This window comes from Bos javanicus, chromosome 7, assembly GCF_032452875.1.
Source record: "Bos javanicus breed banteng chromosome 7, ARS-OSU_banteng_1.0, whole genome shotgun sequence".
NCBI lineage: Eukaryota > Metazoa > Chordata > Mammalia > Artiodactyla > Bovidae > Bos > Bos javanicus.
Window position 1 is genome coordinate 62,444,758 of NC_083874.1, and position 25,813 is coordinate 62,470,570.

Consider the following 25,813-nt stretch of genomic DNA (forward strand, 5'->3'; position numbering starts at 1 on the left):
TGTGGTGCTTTGGCTTCTCATCGTGGTGGCTTCTCTAGCCGCGGAGCACAGGATCCAAGGTGCATGGGTTCAGTAGTTGTGGCACACGGGTTTAGCCGCTCCACAGCATGTAGGACCTTCCCAGATGAGGGATTAAACCTGTGTCCCCTGCATTAGCAAGTAGATTAGCCTCTAGATACCAGGAAGTCCCAACCTGGTTCACTTTGATGTGGATGAACTCTTGGTATGACAGGTCTTAGTTGAATATTTATGAGAATATCAGTGAGTGTATGAATATTTATGAGTGCGCAGCTCACATCTGGAGAAGTGTAAGAACTAATATCTGGTCCTTGTCGTCAAGGTGCTTGGATCTTGCTGAGATCCAAGCCTTAGGCATTCACCCACTCATATGAGTGGTTCAGACTCTGAGGTTTATCCCTGGGGGGTTAGAGTGGCAGGGTTTCTGAGTTGGAGCAGGCAGAGAAGGCTTCCTGCAATAGGTAGCTCTCAAAGCATGAACTGGGTTTGAATAAAATGAAAAGGGAGAAGGCAGAGAACATTCTCATGAATTTCTGCACAATGTGGGCTCTGCCTTCTCTGCCATCCTCTCCTCCTGTCACTCTCCTCCTTTTTTCACTCTACTCTATCCTCACTGGCTTCCTTTCAGTTCCTCAACAATTGAAACATTATTGCCACCCCAGGGGCTTTGCACTTGCTCTCACCTCTGTTGGGAACTTTCTCCCATCTGATTTTCTTGTGCCTGGAGTTTTTTTGCCCTTCAGATCTCTGTCCTAATGTCAGCTCCTAAAAGAGGCTCTCACAGGCTTAGTTCAGCACCTTGCCCTGCTTTGCGTCCTTCCTGGCACTTGTCATGATCAGGAGTGATTTGTCACCTGTGCTGGACAGACACGGCCTGAGAACAGGCACTTCACGTGTCTTATCCGCTGCAGCGCTCCAAGTCTAGAGCAGTGGTCAGCACAGAACAGGCACTTCACGTGTCTTATCCGCTGCAGTGCTCCAAGTCTAGAGCAGTGGCCAGCACAAAGCTGGCTCTCAGTCAGAGTGGAAGCTGTCTTTTACTAAGGTTCCAGCCTGCAACAGTGCCCAGTGCTGGTCTTCACTGGTCTTCAGGTGCAGTAAAGTCAGGAAGAAAAAGATAAATAGCATATGATATTGCTTATATGCAAATCTAAAAAGAATCATACGAATGACCTTACATACAAAACCAAAACAGACTCAGAGACTTAAAGAACGAATTTATGGTTAGCAGCGGGGAAGGGTTGGGGGGGCATAAATTGGGAGATTGCAATTGACATAGACACACTGCTGCTGCTGCTGCTGCTGCTAAGTCGCTTCAGTCGTGTCTGACTCTGTGCGACCCCACAGATGGCAGCCCACCAGGCTCCCCCGTCCCTGGGATTCTCCAGGTAAGAACACTGGAGTGGGTTGCCATTGCCTTCTCCAGTGCATGAAAGTGAAAAGTGAAAATGAAGTCGCTCAGTCATGTTTGACTCAGCGACCCCATAGACTGCAGCCCACCGGGCTCCTCCGTCCATGGGATTTTCCAGGCAAGAGTACTGGAGTGCGGTGCCATCACCTTCTCCCATAGACACACTACTATATATAAAACAGATAGCTAACAAGGACCTACTGTATAGCACAGGGAATGTTCCTCAATATTCTGTAACAACCTAAATGGGAAAAGAATTTGAAAAAGAACAGATACACTTACATGTATAACTGAATCACTTTGCTGTATACCCGAAACTAACACAACATTGTTATCAACTGTACTCCACTATAAAATGCAAAGTTAAAAAAAAGGGAGGGGGGAGATTCTTGAACCTGAGAAAGTCTGGGTGTCTGTGCATTTTTCATTAGAGAAGGCCCATGGCTTCCTTCAGGTTTTGAAAGGGATGAGTCAGAAATCCATGAAAGTATTTCTGCACCAGCTGACCACCAAGACCTCTCCCAGTTGCACAGATCAAGAGCTCTGCCTCAGCTGTTTAGTACAGGGTGCTGGCAGATTCCTCAGATATCTGTTTGCACTGTGGACAGATGTGTGCTTTTATAGGATTGGTTGCTATAGCTCCCAGGGATCATGGGGACTAAAATTAACTTAAACATTGTGTTTTTCTTCATAAACTAAGATAATGATTCTGATGAAAGTGAGCTGATGGAACCATTCCCAGTGTTTGGCTGGAGTTCTCACGAGGCCTTCAGCTCAGGAGCTAGAAAGCTGACTGGGGCTAGGCCAAAGCTCTGGGACAAAGATCCCATCTGGGGGCTCTCTGTGGGGGGACCCTGAGCCTGGATTCCTCAGAGGAAAACTTGGGAGGTTTTCTGTCTAGGTCCTCCCTAGCACCCTGAGGGGACAGGAGCCTCTGAAGCAAGATGGCTTGGACCTAGGGAGGGAGACCATTAGGACTAAGGCTGGTCCTCTGGCCACCACCAAGGGAAGAGAGAGAAGTACACTTGGGCCAGGGGTGCTGGTCCTGGGTGCCAGGCCCTGCTCTGACACTGCGTCGCTGAGTGACACAGGCTCATCCCTGCTCCTGTCTGAGCTATGCCTTTTCCTTGGTTAGTATACTGGACAGCATGATGGTAGTCCTGTGTGTGCTCAGCTGCTTCAGCTGTGTCCAACTCTTTGCCACCCTGTGGGCTGTAGCCCACCAGGCTCCTCTGTCCATGGGGTTCTCCAGGCAAGAATACTGGAGTGGGTAGCCATTCTCTTCTCCAGGGGATCTTCCCAACCCAGGGATTGAACCCAGGTCTCCTGCATTGCAGGCAGATTCTTTACTGTCTGAACCACCAGGGAAGCTCCATAGTAGTCATAAGAGCCAATATTTGTTAAACACCTTCTATGTGCCAAGCACTGAGCTAAGTGCTTGGTGCATATTTTCTGACCTAACCTTTATGAGATAGGAACTATTATCCCCATTTTAGAGATGTGGAAAGTGAAATTTCAGATCCATAATTTGCCCAAGCTCATGCACCAAGTACATGATTGAATCAGAGATTCAAATCCAGGTATAAGGGACACCAGTGCCCAAGTGCTTAACCTACTACACTCCACTTCTCCTAAGTTCCCCTCCATCTCTGCCGTCTGTGGGCTCTGGACTGTACCACCACTGGGTGCCCATCTCCCTAGTCGGGTGTGTTGCTGACCCCACATCAGACTGGATCAGCTTTTCACCTTGCAGAATGAGAAGTCAGCCCCTTGGGGTCCCTACCAGCTGCCCATCACCCCGTCCAGCTTCTCACCCGCTGTGCTTCTTTAGGTACCACCCCTGCTCCCTTGATCCTTCCCTTCTTGACATAGCACCCAGCACAGCTTTAGAACTCCAGGACAGTGCCCACAAGTGCACGGTGTCCAGGCTCCCATACCTCCCAGAACGTCAGCTGCCTCCATCACTCATTCATGGATTCCACTCCACAGAGGCTGTATCCATAAGTAGGGCCAAGGCTGTCTTCATGTCTTTTACATTCTAACAGCTAGAGGTAGGTGATAAATAAAGTTTCAGGTTGTGATCAGTCCTATGAATGAACTAAACAGGATGACTTGAGAAGGTAATGGGAGAATTACTTACTGATAGGGTGGTCAGGGTAGGCTTTTGGAGGAGGTCAATTTTGGGGAAAAAATGAATGATGAGTCAGTGAGAAGGGCTGGGGGAGGAGTGTTCCAGGCAAGGGGAGAATAAGTGCCAAGACCCTGACTTCTTCAAGTGACTGAAAATGTGGCTAAAATTATAGATCAGAGATTTCCCTTCTCCTCATGGCCTTCCTCATCCTCCTCTCCTTCCTCTTCCTCTGCTTCATCCCTGTTCTTCATCTCCTTTCTCAGTGAATGACAGAGCCATCCTGTGAAGGAATTGGGGAAATAGGGAATTAGAACCTAGGTTGTAGATATAGAGAAACTGAGGCCACAGTCCCTCATTGGAGATGGGACTCCAAACCAGGTCTCCTGAGCCCTGGCTCAGAGACCGAATCTCAGGCTCACTGAGAGCCTGCTCACCCTTCTGCTCGTAACTCCAGAGCTTCTGTCACCTGGACCACATGATGGACCATCTCTGGGAGCTGAACTGGGGTCGGGTGGGCCACCAGTGTTAGCAGGTACGAGCAGAACTACCTAGAGAGGAAGCGAGAGGTCCAAGCTCTGGAAACAGATGGGGAGACTGTCAATTTGACTTCTAGCAAGAAGGAAGGCAACCAAGCAGAAAGTTAAGTAAATAGAAGCAGTGCCAAGAAACGTCCCCTCAGGCCTCACATCAGAAGCAGTGTCAGCATCTCAGTGGTTCAGAGCTCCAAGGCCATAAATCCTGAGTGGGCCTTGCGAGCAAAAAAAAAAAAAAAAGTTTTGTATGTGGGAACTTGAGGGCCTCGGGGAGACCAGCTCCCCTTGGAACAATTATGAGTAAACTAGAAAGAGAGATGACAATTTCCAATCTTTCTCAGCAGACACTGGGCAAAACACTTATGTTCATTAGCTCTTTTAAACTTCCCTTAATATACACACTTAGCTAGGATATTAGTTTTCCATTATTGCTATAATAAATTATCCCAAACTTGGTGACTTAAAACACACATTTATGACTTTACATTTCTGGAGGTCCTAAAATCAAGGTCTTGGCAGGGCTGTGTTCCTTCTGAAGGCCTGAGGGGAGAATCTGTGTCCTTGCCTTTTTCAGCTTCTAGAGGCCAGCTGCCTTGCTTCACCTGTGGCCTGTTCTCCATCCTCCAAGCACATCTTTCCAACCTCTGTTTCCTGTGTTGCATCTCCTTTTACTGACTTTGACCCTCTCACCTCCCTCTTATAGAGACTCTTGTGATTACATTGAGCTCACCCAGATAATCTAGGATAATCTTCCCATCTCCAAGGCCTAACTTCACCTGCAAAGTTGGTCCCTTTGGCCATATTTATAGTTACAGGAATAAGAACATGGACTTTCTGGAGGGGAGTGGGTATTATTTTGTCTACCATAGGGAGGTACAATTGCTTCCCAGGTGGCATTAGTGGTAAAGAACCCACCTGCCAATGTAGAAGATGCAGAAGACTTGGGTTCAGTCCCTGGGTTGGGAAGATCCCCTGGAGGAGGAAAAGACAACCCACTCCAGTATTCTTACCTGGAGAATCTCATGGACTGAGGATCCTAGCAGACTATAGTCCATGGGCTTGCAGAGTCAGAAACGACTGAAGTGACTTAACATGCATGCATGGAGGTGCAATTACTGTTCCCATTCCAGAGATGAGGAAAGAAAGGTTCAGAGAATTAAATAGCTTGCTCAAAGTCCCACTGTTGTAAAGCTAGAAATCTACACAAGTAGCTTAACTCCAGACCCCAGCTCTCTGTCGCTTCCCTAATCACAACCCTGCCTGTGCCATGTGAGGTTCCCTTCCTTCCCCTATCTGACCCAAGCCCACCCATCCTTTGAGCTCAGGCTGAATCTTTGTTAGTCTTTCAAAGTTTAAAGCTGATAGAGCCCTTCAGCTCTATCCAGGCCTACTCCTCCTTGTATGGCTGGGGAAATGGAGGATTGTACAGCCCAAGGTCACAGTATAGAAAGCTAGGCTTAGAGCCCTGGTCTCCAGGCCCAAGTGGAGGCCAACTCTGGCTGCTCCAAGTCTCTGGAGGCAGGGACTGGGCCACCTGATCCCTTTGGACTTAAGATTATGTATCAAAACTCTGACACACACCATTTGTGCATCTGGCTGAAGGTCAAGCCTGCCAAACTAAGACAGCCCGGGCAGAGGGAGACTGACTCAGCCTGTCTTCCTGTTACTGTATCTTTCCCTGGGCGGGCCCTCCCATTGGCTGAAGGGCACAAAGAGCCCATTGTTCTCTGGTTGTTGGTCCCCTGGGCAGAGTGGCGAATGACCAGGGCAAGGCCAAAGGGAGAGGAGGGTGGAATTTCATGTCAGCACCCGCTGTACTCTCAGCACTCCCACCAGCAAATTCACATTCCCCATCAGCTCTCAACAGTTTATAAAGGACTTTTCTTCCCATATCTTAGGGAGCAGCACAGTCAGTCCCTCAGGTAGAAAAGTAAGGATTCACTCAGCACATTCAGGGCTTGAGCAGACAGAACGTTCTGCTCATGGTCACCCAAATGGCCCAGTGAAGCTGAAATGACCACTCCAAACTGGTCTGAGGATCTTTCTACTAACCAGCTGCCTCTACCTGGGGTCAAGGGAGAACTTACCGAGGCATCCCCTTCCCCAATGAGGTGGCAAAGCATTCATCATATGTTGGCTGCACTCTCTCGAGTTGACACAAACCACCACCCCCCACCAATGAACAGTGTTTGAGTTGCAATTAGGTTCTGCCTTTAGTAGGACCCTGCCTGTAGTCTATCCTTGAGTGGTGTATCTTTTCTCTGCACCTCGATTTTCTTGTCTTATTAAATAAGCATGATTATACATCTGACCCTCCTGAGTACAAAGTCAGTGTTAGATTCAGAGAGAGTAGGTTTCAGAGAGTGAGTTAACAAGAGCAAAGTTGAAAGGCCCAACTTTGGAGTCAGATCTCTGGGCCTGGATCCTGTGGCAAGTGACTTAACTCTAAAACTCTGGGCAGGGACTCCCCTGGTGGTCTAGTGGTTAAGACTCTGCAGGGGGCGAAGGTTCAAGCCCTGGTCAGGGAATTTAAGATCCCGCAGACTGCGAGGTACAGCCAAAAATTAAGGGAAAAACAAACAAACAAACAATAAAACTTGGGGCATAGTATTTCAGCTCCAACCTCAGTTTACTCAAATGTAATGGTACAATCCACCCCCTTCCCAGTCCCCTGCCTTTATGAGGATCTTGTAAGGATTAAATGAAATTATATATGTAGTGTGTTTGGCTCACTGTTTCATATCCTGCACTATCAAAAAATGTGAGCTATCTTATCATTAGAGCATTAAAAATTTCCCAAAGCATGTCCACATACTCTTAGTCCTCACATAAAAAGGGGGACCCTGGGTTCAAGTGAGTTTGGGAAGTGTGGCATCAGCCACCTTCCTCATGGTTATTCCTGAGCCACAAGACAGTGTTAAAGCCTCTGCAGGAAAGAAACTCTTTTTTGGTCTGTTTGTTTGTTTAGGCTGCACCATTTGGCATTCAGGATCTTATTTCCCTGACCAGGGAAAACCTTTATGTGTCCCTCTTTTCAGTGAACTTCTGAATATGTCCCAGAGAACTCTGTTTCCATGAAAATGCCTTTGAGGGATGTCTGTTGGATCCAATGTCCTTGTCCAGGAAGGTGAAGTAACTTGTTCTGGGTCATGAGGCCAGTGAATGGTAGACCCGGGGCTTGACCCAAGCTCATGAATTCTTTGGCATAGTGCTCTATTAAAGCACGCTGAGGAAAGGTCTCCTGCTAGAGGTATAGACACATCATCATCAAGTTGCTCAATTGTGTCCAACTCTGTGACCCTGTGGTCTGCCAGGCTCCTCTGTCCATGGGATTCTCCAGGCAAGAATACTGGACTGGGTGGCCATTTCCTTCTCCACGGGATCTTCCCGACCCAGGGATCAAACCTAGGTTTGATCCGCCTGCATTGCAGGTGGATTCATTACCATTTGAACCACCAGGGAAGCCCAGAAATGTAGACAAATTCTCTCTAAATGTCAAAGATTCGTGTACAGAGTACATAGACTTTTACTCTGTCTTTGAGGTCCTGTATCCATGACTGAAGGTGCCAGGCTCCATCCGGACTGAGCTATCTCCCCGTAGCCCTGGGTGGGGTTGGAGGAGCTCGACGATGGATTAGTTCTGCCTCCTCCCATCCCTGGCTCTGTAACACTCCAGCTGCTGGTCTGGGTCCAGGGAACACTCACACGCAGGCACCAATTTTCTCCTGAAACCCCACACGCCTGGAAATCTTTTCTGAAGGAGGGGGAAAGCCCTATAACCCAGTCCGGCAACGTGGCAGATCTTACATGTTCCCTGACGTGGCCAGCAAACCAAGCCTCTCTTCAGTTTTAGCAGCTGTGGACCCAGGGGTAATGACGGCCCCGCCAGCCCAGCGACGTGGCAACCGGTGCTGTGACTCAGCTGACCTGGGGAACAGCCTAGAACCTCCATCCTTCTTTTCTGGGTCTCAGGAGATGGGGACACAGAAAGGAGATCTGGATTAACCAATTACCAATTAATCCCTTACCCCTGTCTCCAAGTCTCTTTTCCCCCACCATTGCCTGGCAGACTCACTCTCTTCTGGGGCTGATCCAGTAGGTCATCTCTCCCCACTCCTGGCTTCAGTTCTCAGACAGCAGCTTCTTGTAATGAATCTTCGAGACTTTCCACACCAGTGACGTTCACACAGGCTGCTATGGGAGTTTCATAGAGGAGCCTTAAGGAGACAGAAAGAAAGCCAAAAGGGCAGATCTCCAGATTCCCAGTCCATTTCTGCCTTCGACCAGAGCAGAACTACATTAAAAAAAAAAATTATTGGAGTGTAGTTGATTTACAGTGTTGTGTTGGTTTTAGGTGTACAGCAAAGTGAATCAGTTGTATATAAACATATGTCCTTTTTTTTTTTTAGATTCTTTTCCCATATAGGCCGTTATAGAGTACTGAGTAGAGTTCCTTGTGCTACACAGCGGGTCCTTATTAGTTACCTAGAGCAGAACTACTTTTACCTGTCTGACATATCAGGCTATTGCCTAAGATTTCATTACTTAATAAAAAAATTGAAATGCACGAGTTTATTTTTAGCCCACTGGCTTTACCGGTGAAGAAAAAAATGAGCAAACAGAGAGAGAGCGAGAGCAATCTGTCCCAAGACACAGAGAATCACAAACTCACAAGCTGTACCCAGCCCCGTGGGAAAGGAAAGAGCTCCATGAGCCAAATGTGAGCCCTGGACAATGTCAGACCCACTCCCCGGAAGCTTGAAGTCTCCTCACCCCAGGTAGGTAGCCATGAGGAAGGGGCTCCATCCACCTGCCTGGTACATCCCTGGAGAAGAAACCAGTGTTACCAGGGAGACAGGGTCATCATCTTTGGGAGCAGGCAGGTGACAGGTTTGAGAAGTTCCTCTAGACAATGTGCTGCAACTAGCCGGGGGTGGGGGAAGGGCTTGGTCAACTTGGAGAGAACATGACCCACCCAGAGGCTCTCAGATCCCTTGCTGCTGCTGCTAAGTCGCTTCAGTCGTGTCCGACTCTGTGCGACCCCATAGACGGCAGCCCACCAGGCTCCCCTATCCCTGGGATTCTCCAGGCAAGAACACTGGAGTGGGTTGCCATTTCCTTCTCCAATGCATGAAAGTGAAAAAATAAAGTGAAGTCGCTCAGTCGTGTCCAACTCAGGCAAGAGTACTGGAGTGGGTTGCCATTCTCAGATCCCTTACTCCCTTTTTAAATATTTTCTCCTTCAAACAAAATCCATCTGCTGGAGGTGTCTCTTATCAGCCACCAGTCTGGCAGCTTTATTGATGGGAGCTGAGGCTGGTTCACCTTTCCCAAAGGTCCCTCTTCTGTATCCTTCTGGGAGAAAGACCAATGTCTTACTTTCTGGTCATGAAAACTTTAGAGAGACCTAGCCTTGTGCTTCCTTCTCTCTGCTTTTCTCTCCCTCTTCTCCATCTTCTCATTTCCTGTCTTCCTTTTTTTAATCTGAACCCTTTCTTTTTCAAATCTCTTAGACTATTCAGTGGAATGAGAAATAGATTTAAGGGACTAGATCTGATAGACAGAGTGCCTGATGAACTATGGATGAAGGTTCGTGGCATTGTACAGGAGATAGGAATCAAGACTATCCCCAAGAAAAAGAAATGCAAAAAAGCAAAATGGCTGTCTGAGGAGGCCTTACAAATAGCTGTGAAAAGAAGGGAAGCGAAAAGCAAAGGAGAAAAAGAAAGATATACCCATTTGAATGCAGAGTTCCAAAGAATAGCAAGGAGAGATAAGAAAGCCTTCCTCAGTGATCAATGCAAAGAAATAGAGGAAAACAATAGAATGGGAAAGACTACAGATCACTTCAAGAAAATTAGAGCTACCAAGGGAACATTTCATGCAAAGATGGGCTCAATAAAGGACAGAAATGGTATGGACCTAACAGAAGCAGAAGATATTAAAAAGAGGTGGCAAGAATACACAGAAGAACTGTACAAAAAGATCTTCATGACCAAGATAATCACGATGGTGTGATCACTCACCTAGAGCCAGACATCCTGGAATGTGAAGTCAAGTGGGCGTTAGGAAGCATCACTATGAACAAAGCTAGTGGAGGTGATGGAATTCCAGTTGAGCTATTTCAAATCCTGAAAGATGATGCTGTGAAAGTGCTGCCCTCAATATGCCAACAAATTTGGAAAACTCAGCAGTGGCCACAGGACTGGAAGAGGTCAGATTCTTTCCAATCCCAAAGAAAGGCAATGCCAAAGAATGTTCAAACTACCACACAATTGCACTCATCTCACATGCTAATAAAGTAATGCTTAAAATTCTCCAAGCCAGGCTTCAGCAATACATGAACCATGAACTTCCAGATGTTCAAGCTGGTTTTAGAAAAGACAGAGGAACCAGAGATCAAATTGCCAACATCTGATGGATCATCGAAAAAGCAAGAGAGTTCCAGAAGAATATCTATTTCTGCTTTATTGACTATGCCAAAGCCTTTGACTGTGTGGATCTCAATAAACTGTGGAAAATTCTGAAAGAGATGGGAATACCAGACCACCTGACCTGCCTCTTGAGAAACCTATATGCAGGTCAGAAGCAACAGTTAGAACTGGACATGGAACAACGGACAGGTTCCAAATAGGGAAAGGAGTACGTCAAGGCTGTATATTGTCACCCTGCTTATTTGATTTATATGCAGAGTACATCATGAGAAACGCTGGGCTGGAGGAAGCACAAGCTGGAATCAAGATTGCCAGGAGAAATATTAATAACCTCAGATATGCAGATGACACCACCCTTATGGCAGAAAGTGAAGAAGAACTAAAGAGCCTCTTGATGAAAGTGAAAGAGGAGAGTGAAAAAGTTGGCTTAAAGCTCAACATTTGGAAAACTAAGATCATGGCATCTGATCCCATCATATCATGGGAAATAGATGGGTAAACAGTGGAAACAGTGGCTGACTTTATTTTTGGGGGCTCCAAAATCACTGCAGATGGTGACTGCAACCATGAAATTAAAAGACACTTACTCCTTGGAAGGAAAGTTATGACCAACCTGGATAGCATATTAAAAAGCAGAGACATTTCTTGGCTATGATTTTTCCAGTGGTCATGTATGGATGTGAGAGTTGGACTGCGAAGAAAGCTGAGCACCAAAGAATTGATGCTTCTGCACTGTGGTGTTGGAGAAGACTCTTGAGAGTCCCTTGGACTTCAAGGAGATCCAACCAGTCCATCCTAAAGGAGATCAGTCCTGGGTGTTCATTGGAAGGACTGATGTTGAAGCTGAAACTCCAATACTTTGGCCACCTGATGCAAAGAGCTGACTCATTTGAAAAGACCCTGTTGCTGGGAAAGATTGAGGGCAGGAGGGGAAGGGGACAACAGAGGATGAGATGGCTGGATGGCATCACTGACTCGATGGACGTGAGTCTGAGTGAACCCTGGGAGTTGGTGAGGGACAGGGAGGCCTGGCGTGCTGCGGTTCATGGGGTCAGAAAGAGTCGGACACAACTGAGTGACTGAACTGACTTTCTTTTTCTGTTCTTCTCATTTATTTATTTATTTATTTGGCTGCACCAAGTCTTGGCTGCAGCATGTGGGATCCCATTCCCCTGCTTTGGGAGTGCAGAGGCTTAGCCACTGGACCACCAGGTAGTCCCTTCCCATCTTTTTGAAGAGAGTAGTGGACCAGGCATCAAGGGGCCCAAGTTCCTCACTCCATAAATAACTTAGGCAAGTCATCTCCCTTCTCTGGGCACTTGGCTCATTTGTAAAATGAGGCTGTTGGGTTAGGTCACAATTTCCAAATGGTGGGGGATGAGGATCAAGGTGAGGGGGCTCAGATTCTCTCCTTAGACACTCCCCCCCACCAAGGCAGCTGTTGTTGGGATATTTTAATCGGGTTCTGCAGCTAAATAACTCTTGAAAAGCACTATGTCATTTAATTCAAGGCCTTGAAGACTTTCAGTTCAGTGTTTCCTCTTCTCTTTCTCTACTGTTTCCTGTGTCTCTCCCTCCCCTCTCAGGTTTTCTAGTGGAGCCTTGTGATTCTCCAGGGTGGCAACCCTGAGTCTGCCCTGCTATCTCTCAGGAGGCCAGACTTTGCCCTTTGACTTGCAATGTGGGAGAAGTAATCATTTCTTTTCTGAAACCCCAGAACCGTAAGGGCCCCACCCCAGAGCTATGAGTAGTCAGAGCCAGCCACCCATCTTGGCCCCCGGTCCCAACACCGAGATCTCCACACCCTGCCCTCCCCCACTAAATGGCCCACTTCCCAGCCTTATCCCAAGTTGGGTTATTCTCCTGATTCAGACATTTTTGTGGTGTGAAATCATCCCCGCCCCAGCCAGCTGAAGCCAGGAGCTCGCTCCAGCCCACAGCAGCTGGCCAGCCCTCCCTTCTCCTGCCACGTCCCACACCCTCAGCTCCTCTGCTCCAGGGGCTCAGAATTTCCATCTGATGTCCTTCCAAGGCTAAAGAGAAATTCAGACAGAGTGGCAGGGGCATGGCTGCTCTGTCCCTTCCCTGCAGCTCCTGTGCAGCTGCTGGCACAACGTGGCTAACTCCCAGGTCAAGGCGATTAAGATGAGTTTGTGAGATCCAGACAGAGGGACAGAGTCCAAGAAAGACAGAGGAACAGGCTCAGACAGAGAAGAGAAAGACATTGACCGAGCATGCCATGATTAAGAGAGAAGCAGAAGTGAGGAAAGAGGGGAAAAGGCATCCACAGAGAAACAAATGTGGAGAAATCGACCCAAAACTCAGCAATAAGACCAGAGGGTGACTGCATGTCCTCTTGATGTTAGACTAAAGCCTGGACTAACACACCCATCCGGGGACCACCTTCTCTAGGAGATGTACTGTTGTTTGACTTGTTTACTATTGATTAGGGGGCCTGGCTCTGAAGTTACATATTAATCCATAGATTTCTGTCCAGTTGAAGGAAGAACCCCAGAGGCTGGAGTTTTAAGGCCTTGTAGGACATTAACCAGTTTTGTATATGACCTAGCAGACTCTCCAGCTTTCCTTCAGTGCCCATGTAGACATGATCTCTCTTTGAACTCTCCTGGAATCAGCTTTACCACCCTGCTATTCCTCATGAACAGGTTAAATAAATCATTGACATGTGCCCATTTTTTATTTTTATGAAAGTTTTTAACTTAAAAAAAAAACAAACTGGTTTTGACAGGAGAAGCAAAAAATAGAATGAGGCAGATAAGGAAAGAGTGAGAGGAAGAGAGAGAAAGGGAAAGAGAGAGAGAGACGCACTGAGAAATCAGCAGGAAAAAGCAACACAGAGAAACAGAAAGAGCTAAAGGCAGAGATGAGACTTCTCTGGTGGTCCAGTGGTTAGGACTCAGTGCTTTGTCTGCCAGGGCCCAGGTTCAGCCCCTGGTTGGGAAACCAAGATCCTGCAAGCCTCGTGGCATGGCCAAAAGAAAAAAGAGATCAAGGCAGAGGAACTGAGACCCAGTCAAACTCATACACAAAGTCAGAGAGAGAGAAGGAGAGAGAGAGGAGAGCTAATAGCAGAGCACAGGGTCAGCCATGCATACGCACAAAACCATAAATAGTGGTAGCTTCTGGAGAGGGGATGGATTGAGCGGAAACGGAGGTGAGCGGTACTTCATACCAACTTATTACTTCCCTAGTGCATTTTTTATGGACATATAATTGCCTGTTGTTGGGTGCTTTTAAAATAGACACAGAGGGCAAGGCCAAAAGACTCTGAGAGAGAAAAAGGAACCACCAAAGAGAGATGGCTGGCAGTAAGAGCAGCACAGGTAGGGCAAGTGAGACTTGATGGGAGGCCGTGAGGCAGGATCAAGAACGGTTCACACCTGCTCCTGTGCTCACTGAGCCTGGAGCCCTTTTGGGCTGGGTGTGGGGCTGTCAGAAGTCTGTGTGGGAGGCAGGCAGGGAGCCAGAAGAAGCAGAGAAGAGGCAGACATGGAGGAGAGAGATGAGCAGGAACAAACAGATCCAGGGCCGGTTGAGAGACAATCAGGAGCTGCGGCCAGGCCTCCTCCCTCCTCCCAGAACCTGGGCACCCAGGCCTGAAGGGAGGCACCTTTCAGAGATGTTGTGGGGTCCAGGAGATAGAGGATGGGGGAGCCTCCCAGAGATGCTTCTCCAGGGCATGGAATGTGCCCTGAGAGCTGCCAGGCCCACAGGCAACCACCTCTGGTACATCAGCCTTATAAGGAGAAGCAGACCGAGGGCCTGTCACGTTCAACCCAGTTCATGAAAGGAGATAACTCAGGCCCAGGCAGGAGGAGAGACTTGTTCAAGATCACATGGTTAATTTGAATATCATCAGGAGGAGGAGCCAAGTCAATGACTCCTTCTTTGATGTTTTTTCCATTCTAGGCTCACCACTTTCCATTTTCCACACAGCAACTAGAATGGCTCTTTTAAAATGCTCATCACTCTGTCCCTTCCCTGCTGGAAACCCTTGCAGAATTCTCTCCCCCAGTGCCATTTTCTAGCTAATGAGATGTATGGCACTTGAGAAGGATCCTTTCAGGAATCTGACTCAGCTGGGTAGTCCATCTCTCTTTTAAAATATCAAATTATACAGATAGGGGCTCTACCCTGCCCTCCCACTGCAAATTTGCCCAAGGCCACGTACATCCTAGAGGCAGCTCTTCTTGTGGCTCAATCCAAATGTCTTATGTATAATGTCCTCAGCAGGCTCTTAACATGGGCTCTCTCCTCAGATCCCTACTGGCATGTAGAGTAGACTTAGCTGGCCCTGTTCATCCCTTCTCCTTCCCAAAGTAGTGAAGTCCTATCATGAGGTAGACACTCATTCTTGGTGGGATGAAAAAGGACTCCAAAGGACAGTTGTTATTTGAAGTCATACTTAGATTTGGCATGCAGAAGTCCACCTTTTCGCCTTTTCTTCCTTCTTTCTTCTTGCTGCCTGGAATGAAGGCATAATGGCTGGAGCACCAGCAGCTATATTGGATCACAAAATTACCTCAAGAATGGAAGCCATTAGCTAAGGGGATGGAGACGAAAAAAAGAGCCTGGGGTCTGATGACCAAAGAACTGCCATAACAACCCTGGACACACTACCTCCAGCCATCTGATCTCAGCTTAGTGAATTCCTGAGAGAAGCCTTCACTAACCACCTAATCTCATGGATGGGTGATATCATTGACTCAATGGACATGAGTTTGAACAAACTCCAGTAAACAGTGAAGGTCAGGGAAGCCTGGTGTGCTGCAGTCCATGGGGTTGAAAAAGTCGGGCACTACTGAGCTACTGAACAGCAACAACCCACCCCTAATCTCCAGTCACTCTGTCATCCACCCTGGGGGGATTTTCTTTCTTATCACAAGATAAATTCACCTGTGCTTTTTCATGGGCTTGTTCTCTATCTCCCTCTCCCCCAGAATCTAAGTGTTGCATGAACAGGGCTCTTGCATGTCTTGGTCACTGGTACAGCACTTGTGTTTCACACAACGCCTACATTTCTTCAACAGAGATGGTTTTTCCTTTTTCAAGAATTCCCCACATGAATTTTGTGTTTTTTTAATCACAATTTTTAGAAAATCAGTCTTAGTAGGTGCAACGATTAGGTTTAAGGAATAGTGATACAATTTTAAAGAAATTTACACTAATAAATCTTAAGGCTCACTGAAACTTGGTTTGATTTTTTTTTAATATAAATTTATTTATTTTAATTGGAGGTTAATTACTTTACAATATTGTATTGGTTTTGCCATACATCAACATGAATCCGCCACAGGTATACACGTGTTGATTTTTTTAAATTTTTATTTATTTATTTTTTGGCTACATTATGAGGCATGTGGGAATCTTAGATCCCCAACCAGGGATCAAACCCACGCCCCCTACACTGGATTCCCTTGGACCACCAGGGAAGTCCCTATGCATTTTAAAATTGGATATTCTGTTAGATTCAAGTGTAGAGTAGAGATACAATGTGCTGGGGATTCAGGAGGAGAGCTTGCTGTTGCAAGGGTCCAGGGATTAACAGTGAGGATGGAAATGTGGAAACACAGTTGAGAGCTAGCTCTAAAGTACCATGAAGAGACTCTTGAACACGAATCTGATGATGTCACTGCCCTACAAAAACACTTCCTTCCCCACAGAATACCCTTCAAACTCCTTAAGGCAGGTTGGGTCCCTGCATAGCCTGGCCCCTGCCTACCCTCCAGCCTCATCTCTCAACACTTCCTATACCGTTCCTCCCCACCCAACACAACACACATTCTAATAAACTGACCCACAGTAACTGCTGTGGGCCACCAGGATCTCTTGAACCTATGGCTGCCTTTGTGTATCCTCTTCTCCCTACCAAGTTCTCTATGGACTTGAACTGCTCATTCTTACCCTCCATTAATGCTCAGCCTAGACATGGCTTCCTCTGAAAAGTTTCTCTGATTCCAGAGAACTGGGTTAGGTACCTCCCCTACAGGCTGTGTAGTTGTTTTTTCATCTCTCCTCCGCCCTCTGCTGTTTCCTGGGCCAGGGAACGACGCCTTGTTCATTGTGCCCCAGCGTTTGCACCGCACCCCACCCAGAGGGGGCGCTCCGTCACTCATTTGAGTGAATGGGATTATACCAAAAGGAGGGTAAAGATAAAGCAAGAGGGCTGACTCCATTTACAATGGTCTCTTACGTCTCGTCCGCCCCAGACTCATACAGCTTTCTGGCTCCCTGTCCTTAGAGAGGTCTTCTCTGAGGTCCACACTCAGCTCTCAGGCTGTAACCCCGAGCCAGGTGGGGCTTGGACTGAATACAGGTAGGGATTCTTCCACTCCTTCAGGTCCTTCTCCGGTTTCCAACCTAGAGTTTCAGCCCCAAGGACACGCAGCATCCATCTTCCCTCAACAGCTCAGCTGGTCAGAGGATAAGAAAGAAGGCCCTGTGCTCCCAGGGAGAGCAGCCAAGGGAGCGGATCTGGAGTAGGGGTGGGGATGGGACAGGACAGGGGAAGTGGGGAAGGCCGAGGAGGAGGGGGAGGGGATGGGTGAGAGTTGGGTGTGGGGGTCGGGGGTAGGGATCCACTTCAGGAGCTCTCAGAGCCCTTCACCCGTGACCTCCCAGGGCCTCTCCTCTCTGATGAAAAGCATCATTTCCCCTAATGTTTCTCAGCAACTCTCAAAGGTCCAGAGAGAGGCAGCCAGGGATGGCCAGGAGAGAGGAGGTTATCTCTTAAAATACGGGGATGGGGGATGAGGGGTAGGGAGAGGGGGACAGTGGGTCATCCTGACCAGGGTTTTCCAGATTCAGGCATAAGGCACCACCTTCACCACCCTTGCGGTGTCCTCCTGAAACCTCTCCTCTTATTTGCTTTATTTAAGCTTATTTTTTAAAGCTTCAGATCAGATCAGATCAGTCGCTCAGTCATGTCCAACTCTTTGCGACCCCATGAATCACAGCAGGCCAGGCCTCCCTGTCCATCCCAGTTCCCGGAGTTCACTGAGACTCACGTCCTTCGGGTCAGTGATGCCATCCAGCCATCTCATCCTCTGTCGTCCCCTTCTCCTCTTGCCCCCAATCCCTCCCAGCATCAGAGTCTTTTCCAATGAGTCAACTCTTCACGTGAGGTGGCCAAAGTACTGAAGTTTCAGCTTTAGCATCATTGCTTCCAAAGAACACCCAGGGCTGATCTCCTTCAGAATGGATTGGTTGGATCTCCTTGCAGTCCAAGGGACTCTCGAGAGTCTTCTCCAACACCACAGTTCAAAAGCATCAATTCTTCGGGGCTCAGCCTTCTTCACAGTCCAACTCTCACATCCATACATGACCACAGGAAAAACTATAACGTTGACTAGATGAACCTTTGTTGGCAAAGTAATGTCTCTGCTTTTGAATATGCTATCTAGGTTGGTCATAACTTTCCTTCCACGGAGTAAGTGTCTTTTAATTTCATGGCTGCAGTCACCATCTGCAGTGATTTTGGAGCCCAGAAAAATAAAGTCTGACACTGTTTCCACTGTTTCCCCATTTATTTCCCATGAAGCAATGGGACTGGATGCCATGATCTTCGTTTTCTGAATGTTGAGCTTTAAGCTTAGATCCATTTAATTTTTTAATATAGATTTTTATTTATTTGACTGTGTTGGGTCTTAGTTCCTGCATGCAGGATCTTTAGTTTCAGCATGCGAACTCTTAGTTATGGCACATGGGATCTAGTTCCCTGACCAAGGATGGAACCCAGGCCCCCTGCTTTGGGAGTCTCAGTCACTGGACCACCAGGGAAGTCCCAAATGCAATTCATTTAAATGAGAGCTTGTAAAACTTAAATGGAAATGTATCCCTGGCTGTGCCAGCTGTGTCCTGCTTGCCCCTGGGATCCACTCCCCAGCCTTTCGCATCTGCACACCTCAGTGGCCTATTTCCACTTGGGAGAGGCCAGTGGGGAGCACAGTAGGAAACTGGGAAGAGCAGGAAGAAGAATGAGGTTGGTGTGTTGATTTCCCCCAGCTCCTTCCCTGGGGGATCACAGTAAATTGACTCTGTCCCTCAACCCAGGGGCCCAGCTCTCATCCAAGGCCCCCTTCTTGTTCTTGTAACCATCTTTCCCGTCACCTCCTCAGGCCTCAAGCTATTGCTGGCCCTGGGGACTTGTACCATCTCTGTGGCTTACCTACATGGGCCCACATCTGTATAAATAGCCCCTTGATTAAATTCTCAGATTACCCATTTTGAAAGTGCCATCTGTTTCCTGCCAGGAACCTGACTGATAAACTTGTCATACACAGAAAGCAATTGACACAGTGCTAAGAAAATGATGATGTCAAATTCTAACTCAGTCTAAAAAGGAATGAGGAACATTTTTTTTTTCTTTTATTTTTTGACCATGCTGCCTGGCATGTGGGACAGTAGTTCCCTAACCAGGGATCAAGCCAGAGCCTCCTGCATTGGAAGCATAGAGTCTTAAACAGTGGACTGCCAGGAAAGTCCCTGGTAATTTCTATATAATGCTATAAAACACGGAGAAGGCAATGGCACCCCACTCCAGTACTCTTGCCTGGAAAATCCCATGGATGGAGGAGCCTGGTGGGCTGCAGTCCATGGGGTCGTGAAGAGTTGGACACGACTGAACGACTTCACTTTCACTTTTCACTTCCATGCACTGGAGAAGGAAATGGCAACCCACTCCAGTGTTCTTGCCTGGAGAATCCCAGGGACGGGGAGCCTGTTGGGCTGCCGTCTATGGGGTCGCACAGAGTCGGGCACGACTGAAGCGACTTAGCAGCAGTAGCAGCGGCAGCTATAAAACAAGCTCCAGGACATATTAGGTTAAAACAACAACAACAACAACAAAACAACAAGGTGCTAAACAGTGTTTAGAGTGCAAGAGACAAATAAAAACGTGTATATGTGTTTGCTTATATATATATTTTTTGCTTATATTTTCAAAGAGAAATGAATGAAAGATAAACCAAAACTTAACAGAAATGTTTTCCTTAAGGAGAGAGAAAAAGGCAAAAGCTAGCTTTCTGAATATACCTTGTTATAGAATTCTAACTTTGGAACTATGAAATGTTTTACATAATTTAAAATGTGCTGTGCATGCATGCTCAGTTGTATCCAGCTCTTTTCGACCCTATGGACTGTACTCTGCCAGACTCCTCTGCCCATGGAATTTCCAAGCAAGAATACTGGGGTGGGTTGTCATTTCCTTCTCCAGGGGATCTTCCCGACCCAGGGATCAAACCTGTGTCTCCTATATCTTTTGCACTGGCAGAAGGATTCTTTACCACTGCGCCACCTGGGAAGCCCTAATCTAAAATGCTTAATTGTATCAAAGAGATAAGTAAATTCTAAAAAGAAAAAGATACAGGAACAACTGAACCTCATTGTATATCAAGTTGGTGGCATAAGCATCCTAAGAATCATTATTTCAAGTAAATTTAATAGTATTTTGGCTGTTCATCCTTAATGAGATATATACTCATTATATCTGGAAGCGGGGGAAAGATGTATTCCACAGACTTACTTTTAGTATTAATATTATCCAGATATTATTATCTGGATACAGTAGGTAAAGAAATTATATGTGGTAGAGGAGTCATATTGATAGCGTTAGCACTTAGCATTTGGAGCCTAAGAGATAAATTTTTTAAAAATAAAAAATGAAAATGCTGGGCATTCAGAGCCCTGAGCTCATCACTTTTCTTTCCTTGTCTTTGCCAGCACCCTTAGAAGCAGCCAATCAGCTGCATCCTCCTCCTTCATTTCAGTAAGATGCTCTATGACAGCAAATACTTGATCACTTAGAGCCTTGGCTTCTCTGGGTACTTGGTTATGAGAATCTGTGGCTGACAGTTTGTTTGTTTATGGCTGCCCTGGTTCTTTGTTGCTGTGTCGGGGCTTTCTCTAGTGGCAGTGAGCAGGGCTTTCTCTTTGTTGTGGCGCTCGGGCTTCTCAGTGTATTGGCTTCTCTTGCTGCGGTGCACAGGCTCTAGACGTGTGGGCTTCAGTGGTTGCAGTACGTGGGCTCAGAGGCTGCCACTTGCCAGCCCTAAAGTGTGGGCAGTTTCAGCACACGGCCTTAGTTGCCCCAAGGCGTGTGGGATCTTCCCCAACCAGGGATCGAACCCGTGTTCCCTCCATTGGCAGGGAAGTGCCAGCTAATAGTGCCACCATTTGCCATGGACTGCAAGTATCCCCTTTAGGACTGAAAACAGATCATTAGTGCCTTAAAATCCAGCCAGACTAGAGAACCAATTTAAAAAACTCATTTTAATATTCTGTTCCTCAGGGGCCATTCTCATATCAATCTGTGTCTGAATCAAACCACCGGTTTTCAGGAAATGAAGGATTAGAGGAGAATATTTAGAAACACTGTGAGAATCCAACCAGCCATACCAGAATGTGAGAAATTCTGCAGGACAAATGAAATGGTTTCTTCAATAAATGGTGTAAAAAAAGGTGGGTGGGGGTAGGAACTACAATAGATTAATGGGACGTAAGAAGAGTGTAGGGTGTGGGTTTCTTTGTATCTTGATTCAAATCAGCCAAATAGAAATAAAGATTTTTAAGATAATCTGGAAAATTTGAACACAGACTGGGTATTGAACGATAATAAGAAATTACTTTTTTTAAAAAATTTTATTTATTTTCACTGGGACTGCTTTACAATTGTTGTTTTGGTCTCTCCCATATATCAGTATGAATCAGTCATAGGTATACATATGTCCCCTCCCTCTTGATCCCCCCTCCCACCTCCCATTGCATCCCACCCCTCTAGGTTGTCACAGAACACTGCTTCGAGCACATCCCCACTGGCTCTCTGTTTAGCATATGATAATGTACGTATTTCAGTGCTGTTCTCTCAGTTCATCCCAGAGCCCAGTTCGTCCCAGGGGCACTCTCTCCTGCCCCTGCTGTGTCGTGCGTGGGTCAGTTCTCTAGGTTTGAGTCTCTGTTCCTGCCCTGCAAACAGATTCCTCAGTACCATTTTTCTAGATTCCATATATATGCATTAACATATTTGTTTTTCTCTTTCTGACTTACTTCACTCTGTATAACAGGCTCTAGATTCATCCATCTGATTAGAACTGGCTAAGATTTGTTCCTTTTAATGGCTGAGTGATATTCCAATGTATATATAACAAATTCCATTGTATGTACCCACAACTTCTTTATCCATTCACCTGTTGATGTACATCTAGGTTCCTTCCGTGTCCTGGCTATTGTAAACAGTGCTGCAATGAACATTGGAGTACATGTGTTTTTTTCAATTATGGTTTTCTCATGGTATATGCCCAGTAGTGGGATTGCTGGGTCATATGGTAGTTTTATTCCTATATATACTAAGGAATTACTTTCAATTGTGTTAGGTGAGATGAGGGAATTGTGGCTCCACCAAAAAGAAAGTTCTTATCTATTAGCTTTACATACTGAAATATTTATGGTTGTGATGGTATAATGTAAATACAAGATTTGTTTTTAAATACTTATAAGAAAAAGTGTGTGATGGAGCTGGGTATGTAAACAAGTTTGATGAACTCTTGATAATGATTAGAGCTGGATGCTGAGTACTTAGAAGGTTAATAATATTATTCTCTTTGTTTTGAATTCTGCTTGAAACTTCCCACAAAACATTTAGATAACAATATTGAATTAAACTAAATTGTTTCTGTTTCTTGTGAAGGTTCTGATCCTAACATGGGCTCCCTTGTTGTTAAAAAATAAAAATAAAAAAGATTATTAGCAAGTGAGTGGTGTTAGCAATTTACTAGCTCCAAACCATGACTTTCTCCTTTGCATGATCAGAAGGCTTGGAAAAATATTTAAAGGAAATTAGTTTATTTACTCTGTGGATTCAGTGTAGTTTCATGCAAAAAATAATCTTCAGGACAGAAAGTGGTCTGTGTCCCACCTTGAGAAGCTCTGGTATTATAAAGTGAACCCGGGATTCAGGGCAGGAGGCCTGGGATCTAATTCTCACTCAGTACTGTCTCACAGGAAGTTCCCTTGCCTTGGGTTCTTTCTCTGTAAAATGGGAGAAATCAGGCTAAAAGATCTCAAGGATCCCTCCAATTATGTCCTGCTGTGATTTAGTAAATGATCAACGTGTCTAACAACTCATTCAGTCATTCAACAACCGATTTTTTCAACACCTGCTATTGATGGTGTTTATGCTGGGATGAGCCTGGACATAGTCTCTGCCTTCATAGAGCTTAGAGTCTAGCTGTAATTGGCTATTTCCAAGAGAATGTCAGTTATTCTGAAAAATAGACAGTGGCGTATTGGCACATTTTGGAAGGAGCCTGACCATTTTCTCCCAGGTCTCCTGTCCACTCAAATCCTGACTCTTCCTCCCCAAACTGCCTGCATTTCAGAACAACTGCTGCCTCTGGGACCAGGAGATGCAATCCTCTGAGTGCCTAGGTGGGGGCGGGGGGGGGGGGCTGTTCTTATCCTGAAGCAGAGTCTTCCCTCCCCACACGGGGGCTGAGAGTGGGGAGAGGGATGGGCCAGGGGGAAACTTGGGTGCAATAAAATGGGGAAAGCGTCAGTGAAGGCAGAGGGACAAAAGGTACCAGCCCACGGCTTCCCTTACCTCACTGCAAGTGCTAGAATAAAGATACCACACTTTCCTATTCCTCTGCAGGGAGATAATGTAAAATGTCACTACGCGACTTTTTAACTAACCCATCAATGGGAATCCATCCAAAGAATTGTTTTAACCTTTCTGCCTCAGTCTTCTCTGTGGGTTAGGGGTAAAGGTATCTATCCCCATAAAGCAATTAAAATCCTTAGCACAGTAACTGGAACATTTCACTGCTTCTTGTCCACTCCATGCATTCACCAGACCCAGAAACAACTGCCTAGCTTGCCTAGCCTTCCTGGAGTATAACTATCTTTTGTTTATTTTATTTTATTTATTTTGGAGTGTAACCTTCTTGTTGATTATCTGTGACCCTTGCTCTCAGTCTCCCTTTGGACCCAGAAAACTCAACTTTGGAACCCTGGTCATTCAATTTATGGCCCCTGGGTTGAATGACCCATGCAGGTATGCTTGAACACTCAAGAAATCAACCAAATTCTTTTCTATGAGTGTTCATTGGAATACTAATGACCATTAAGAACAGCCAGGAGGCTAGGATGGATCTGATCCTTTTTTTTTCCTAAAAGACTTTTGCAAATTCCCTTGGTAGACACACCCAGCCCTTGTCTCTATTAACACTAACCCCAGGCCAGTCCCATCACTTCACGGCAAATAGGGGGAAAAGTTCATCACTGACTCAATGGAGGGGAATTTGAGCAGACTCCAGGAGATGGTAAAGGAAAGGGAAGCTTGGCATGCTGCAGTCCAGGGGGTTGCAAAGAGTCAGACACAATTTAGAAACTGAACAAAAAAGCGAGAGGCCATTTCTATGTGCCTTGCTCTAACGTGCCCTATCTCATCTCCAGAATAGATCGTTTTACCCTTGGTTTAAAGAGGCATGTCCCAGTACCTCCATAACAATCCTAGACCCTTTAAAATTTATCTATCATCCAGTGGTTTCCCATCTCCCATGTAGTTAAGGCAGACTTCTCAGCTCTCCTTCAAGACTCTCCAACATCTGACCTCAACATATGCCATCATCTTTTATGCAACTTGTACTTAATTCACACTTTAGTCATTATTCTCTGCAGACTGCTCGGCTACTTTCTTGGTTTTTCTCAAGTTCAACAAATGCTTATTGGACTTTAAACAAAACCTTTCCCTTTCTGTATGATCTGTTAGAAATTTCAGATGCCTCCAGGCATATGTGAAGATTTGGTTAAATAGCCCAGTTTAACACAAGAGGGAGGGATGGAGCCTTACTGAACTGGAGAGTATCTGGTCTATAAAAGATATTCAAATTTAAAATGCTATGAACAAAGTAGTCACCAAACAAAACACATCTGTTGGCCTAGGACCTTCAGAAAATCATTGCTATCAGTTCTTTAATAGTACATCCCCAATTCCAAGTGAAATTATACACAGACTTTAAATATATTAACACATAACGGTAGCGTTTTATCAATGTAAATTTATTTTCTGATTTTAAACATTGTTTTGGGAATTTCCTAGAGGTCCAGTAGTTAGGACTCTGGACTTTCACTGCCAAGGACCCAGGTTCAATCCCTGGTAAAAGAACTAAGATCTGCAACCTTCTCAGTGGCTTGGCCAAAATAAATAAATAGCTAAACAAACATTGTCTTATCTGTTTGTGAAAGCCAGTCAACATGAAGAGCAGGCACTGATGATCACAAAAACTTAAAACTGGGATTTAGGTTTCAATTATAGACTTCAATCAGCCTCACAGCCAATTCATTGAATAATATATTTTTTACACCATAATATTGAGAGAATATCAATTTATAGATATAGTTGAAAATGGGCACAGTTTTTAAACAGCTCATTTTGAAACACAGAATATTTTGCAGTTAAACGGAGAATAACTCTTGAGAGTTCCTTGGACAGCAAGGAGATCAAGCCAGTCAATCCTAAAGGAAATCAACCCTGAATATTTACTGGAAGGACTGATGCTGAAGCTGAAGCTCAAGCTCCAATATTTTGGACACCTGGTTCGAAGAGCCAACTTACTTGAAAAGATCCTGAAGCTGGGAAAGATTGAGGGCAGGAGGAAAAGGGGGTGACAGAGGATGAATGGTTGAATGGCATCACTGACTCAATGGATATGAGTTTGAGCAAACTCCAGGAGATAATGAAGGACAGGGAAGCCTAATGTACTGCGGTCCATGGGGTCACAAAGAGTCAGACACGACTTAGCAACTGAACAACAAACAGAGAATAAAGGAGAAGCTTGATTCCAAAGTCTACACACACAAAAAAAACTTAACTTGGTAGTTAATCCCTGATATTTTGTAGACTTCTCTTTCTCAGAAATAGAAACACTGATTTTTAACTGAATGTGTGATGAACAGACTTTTAAAAACTGAATTTCCTCAAGTTCTTTGCAGATAGATGAGGTTATGTAACTAAGTTCTGGCCTAACAATGTACCCAGTAGTGTCATATGCAACTTTGGGGAAATGTCGTGCTGACAGAATGCAATTGGGGTGGGTGGAGCTTAAGCAGCCACTTTGGAACACAACATTTAAAGCCCATGTGGAGTGTGGCAGAGCAGCAAAATAGGGTGACTCCAGGTCTCGCATGATCGTGAAGCTGTGGAGTCCTATCCCAAGGAGAGAGGTGCAAGGCCTTGCACCAGGGCCACCCAGGTGGAGACCACAGCCAA

The 25,813-nt window shown here is 45.9% G+C and overlaps 1 protein-coding gene across 1 annotated transcript in view; it reads right to left on the reverse strand.

The window, feature by feature from the left end:
• Positions 1–8,650: 8,650 nt before the first annotated feature.
• ATOX1 (antioxidant 1 copper chaperone) overlaps positions 8,651–25,813 on the reverse strand; it is a 50,794-nt gene continuing 33,631 nt past the window's right edge. Inside the window, exon 4 of the mRNA XM_061424107.1 lies at positions 8,651–8,918. The gene's annotated coding sequence lies outside the window, so the exon portion shown is untranslated. The remainder of the gene's footprint in view (positions 8,919–25,813) is intronic.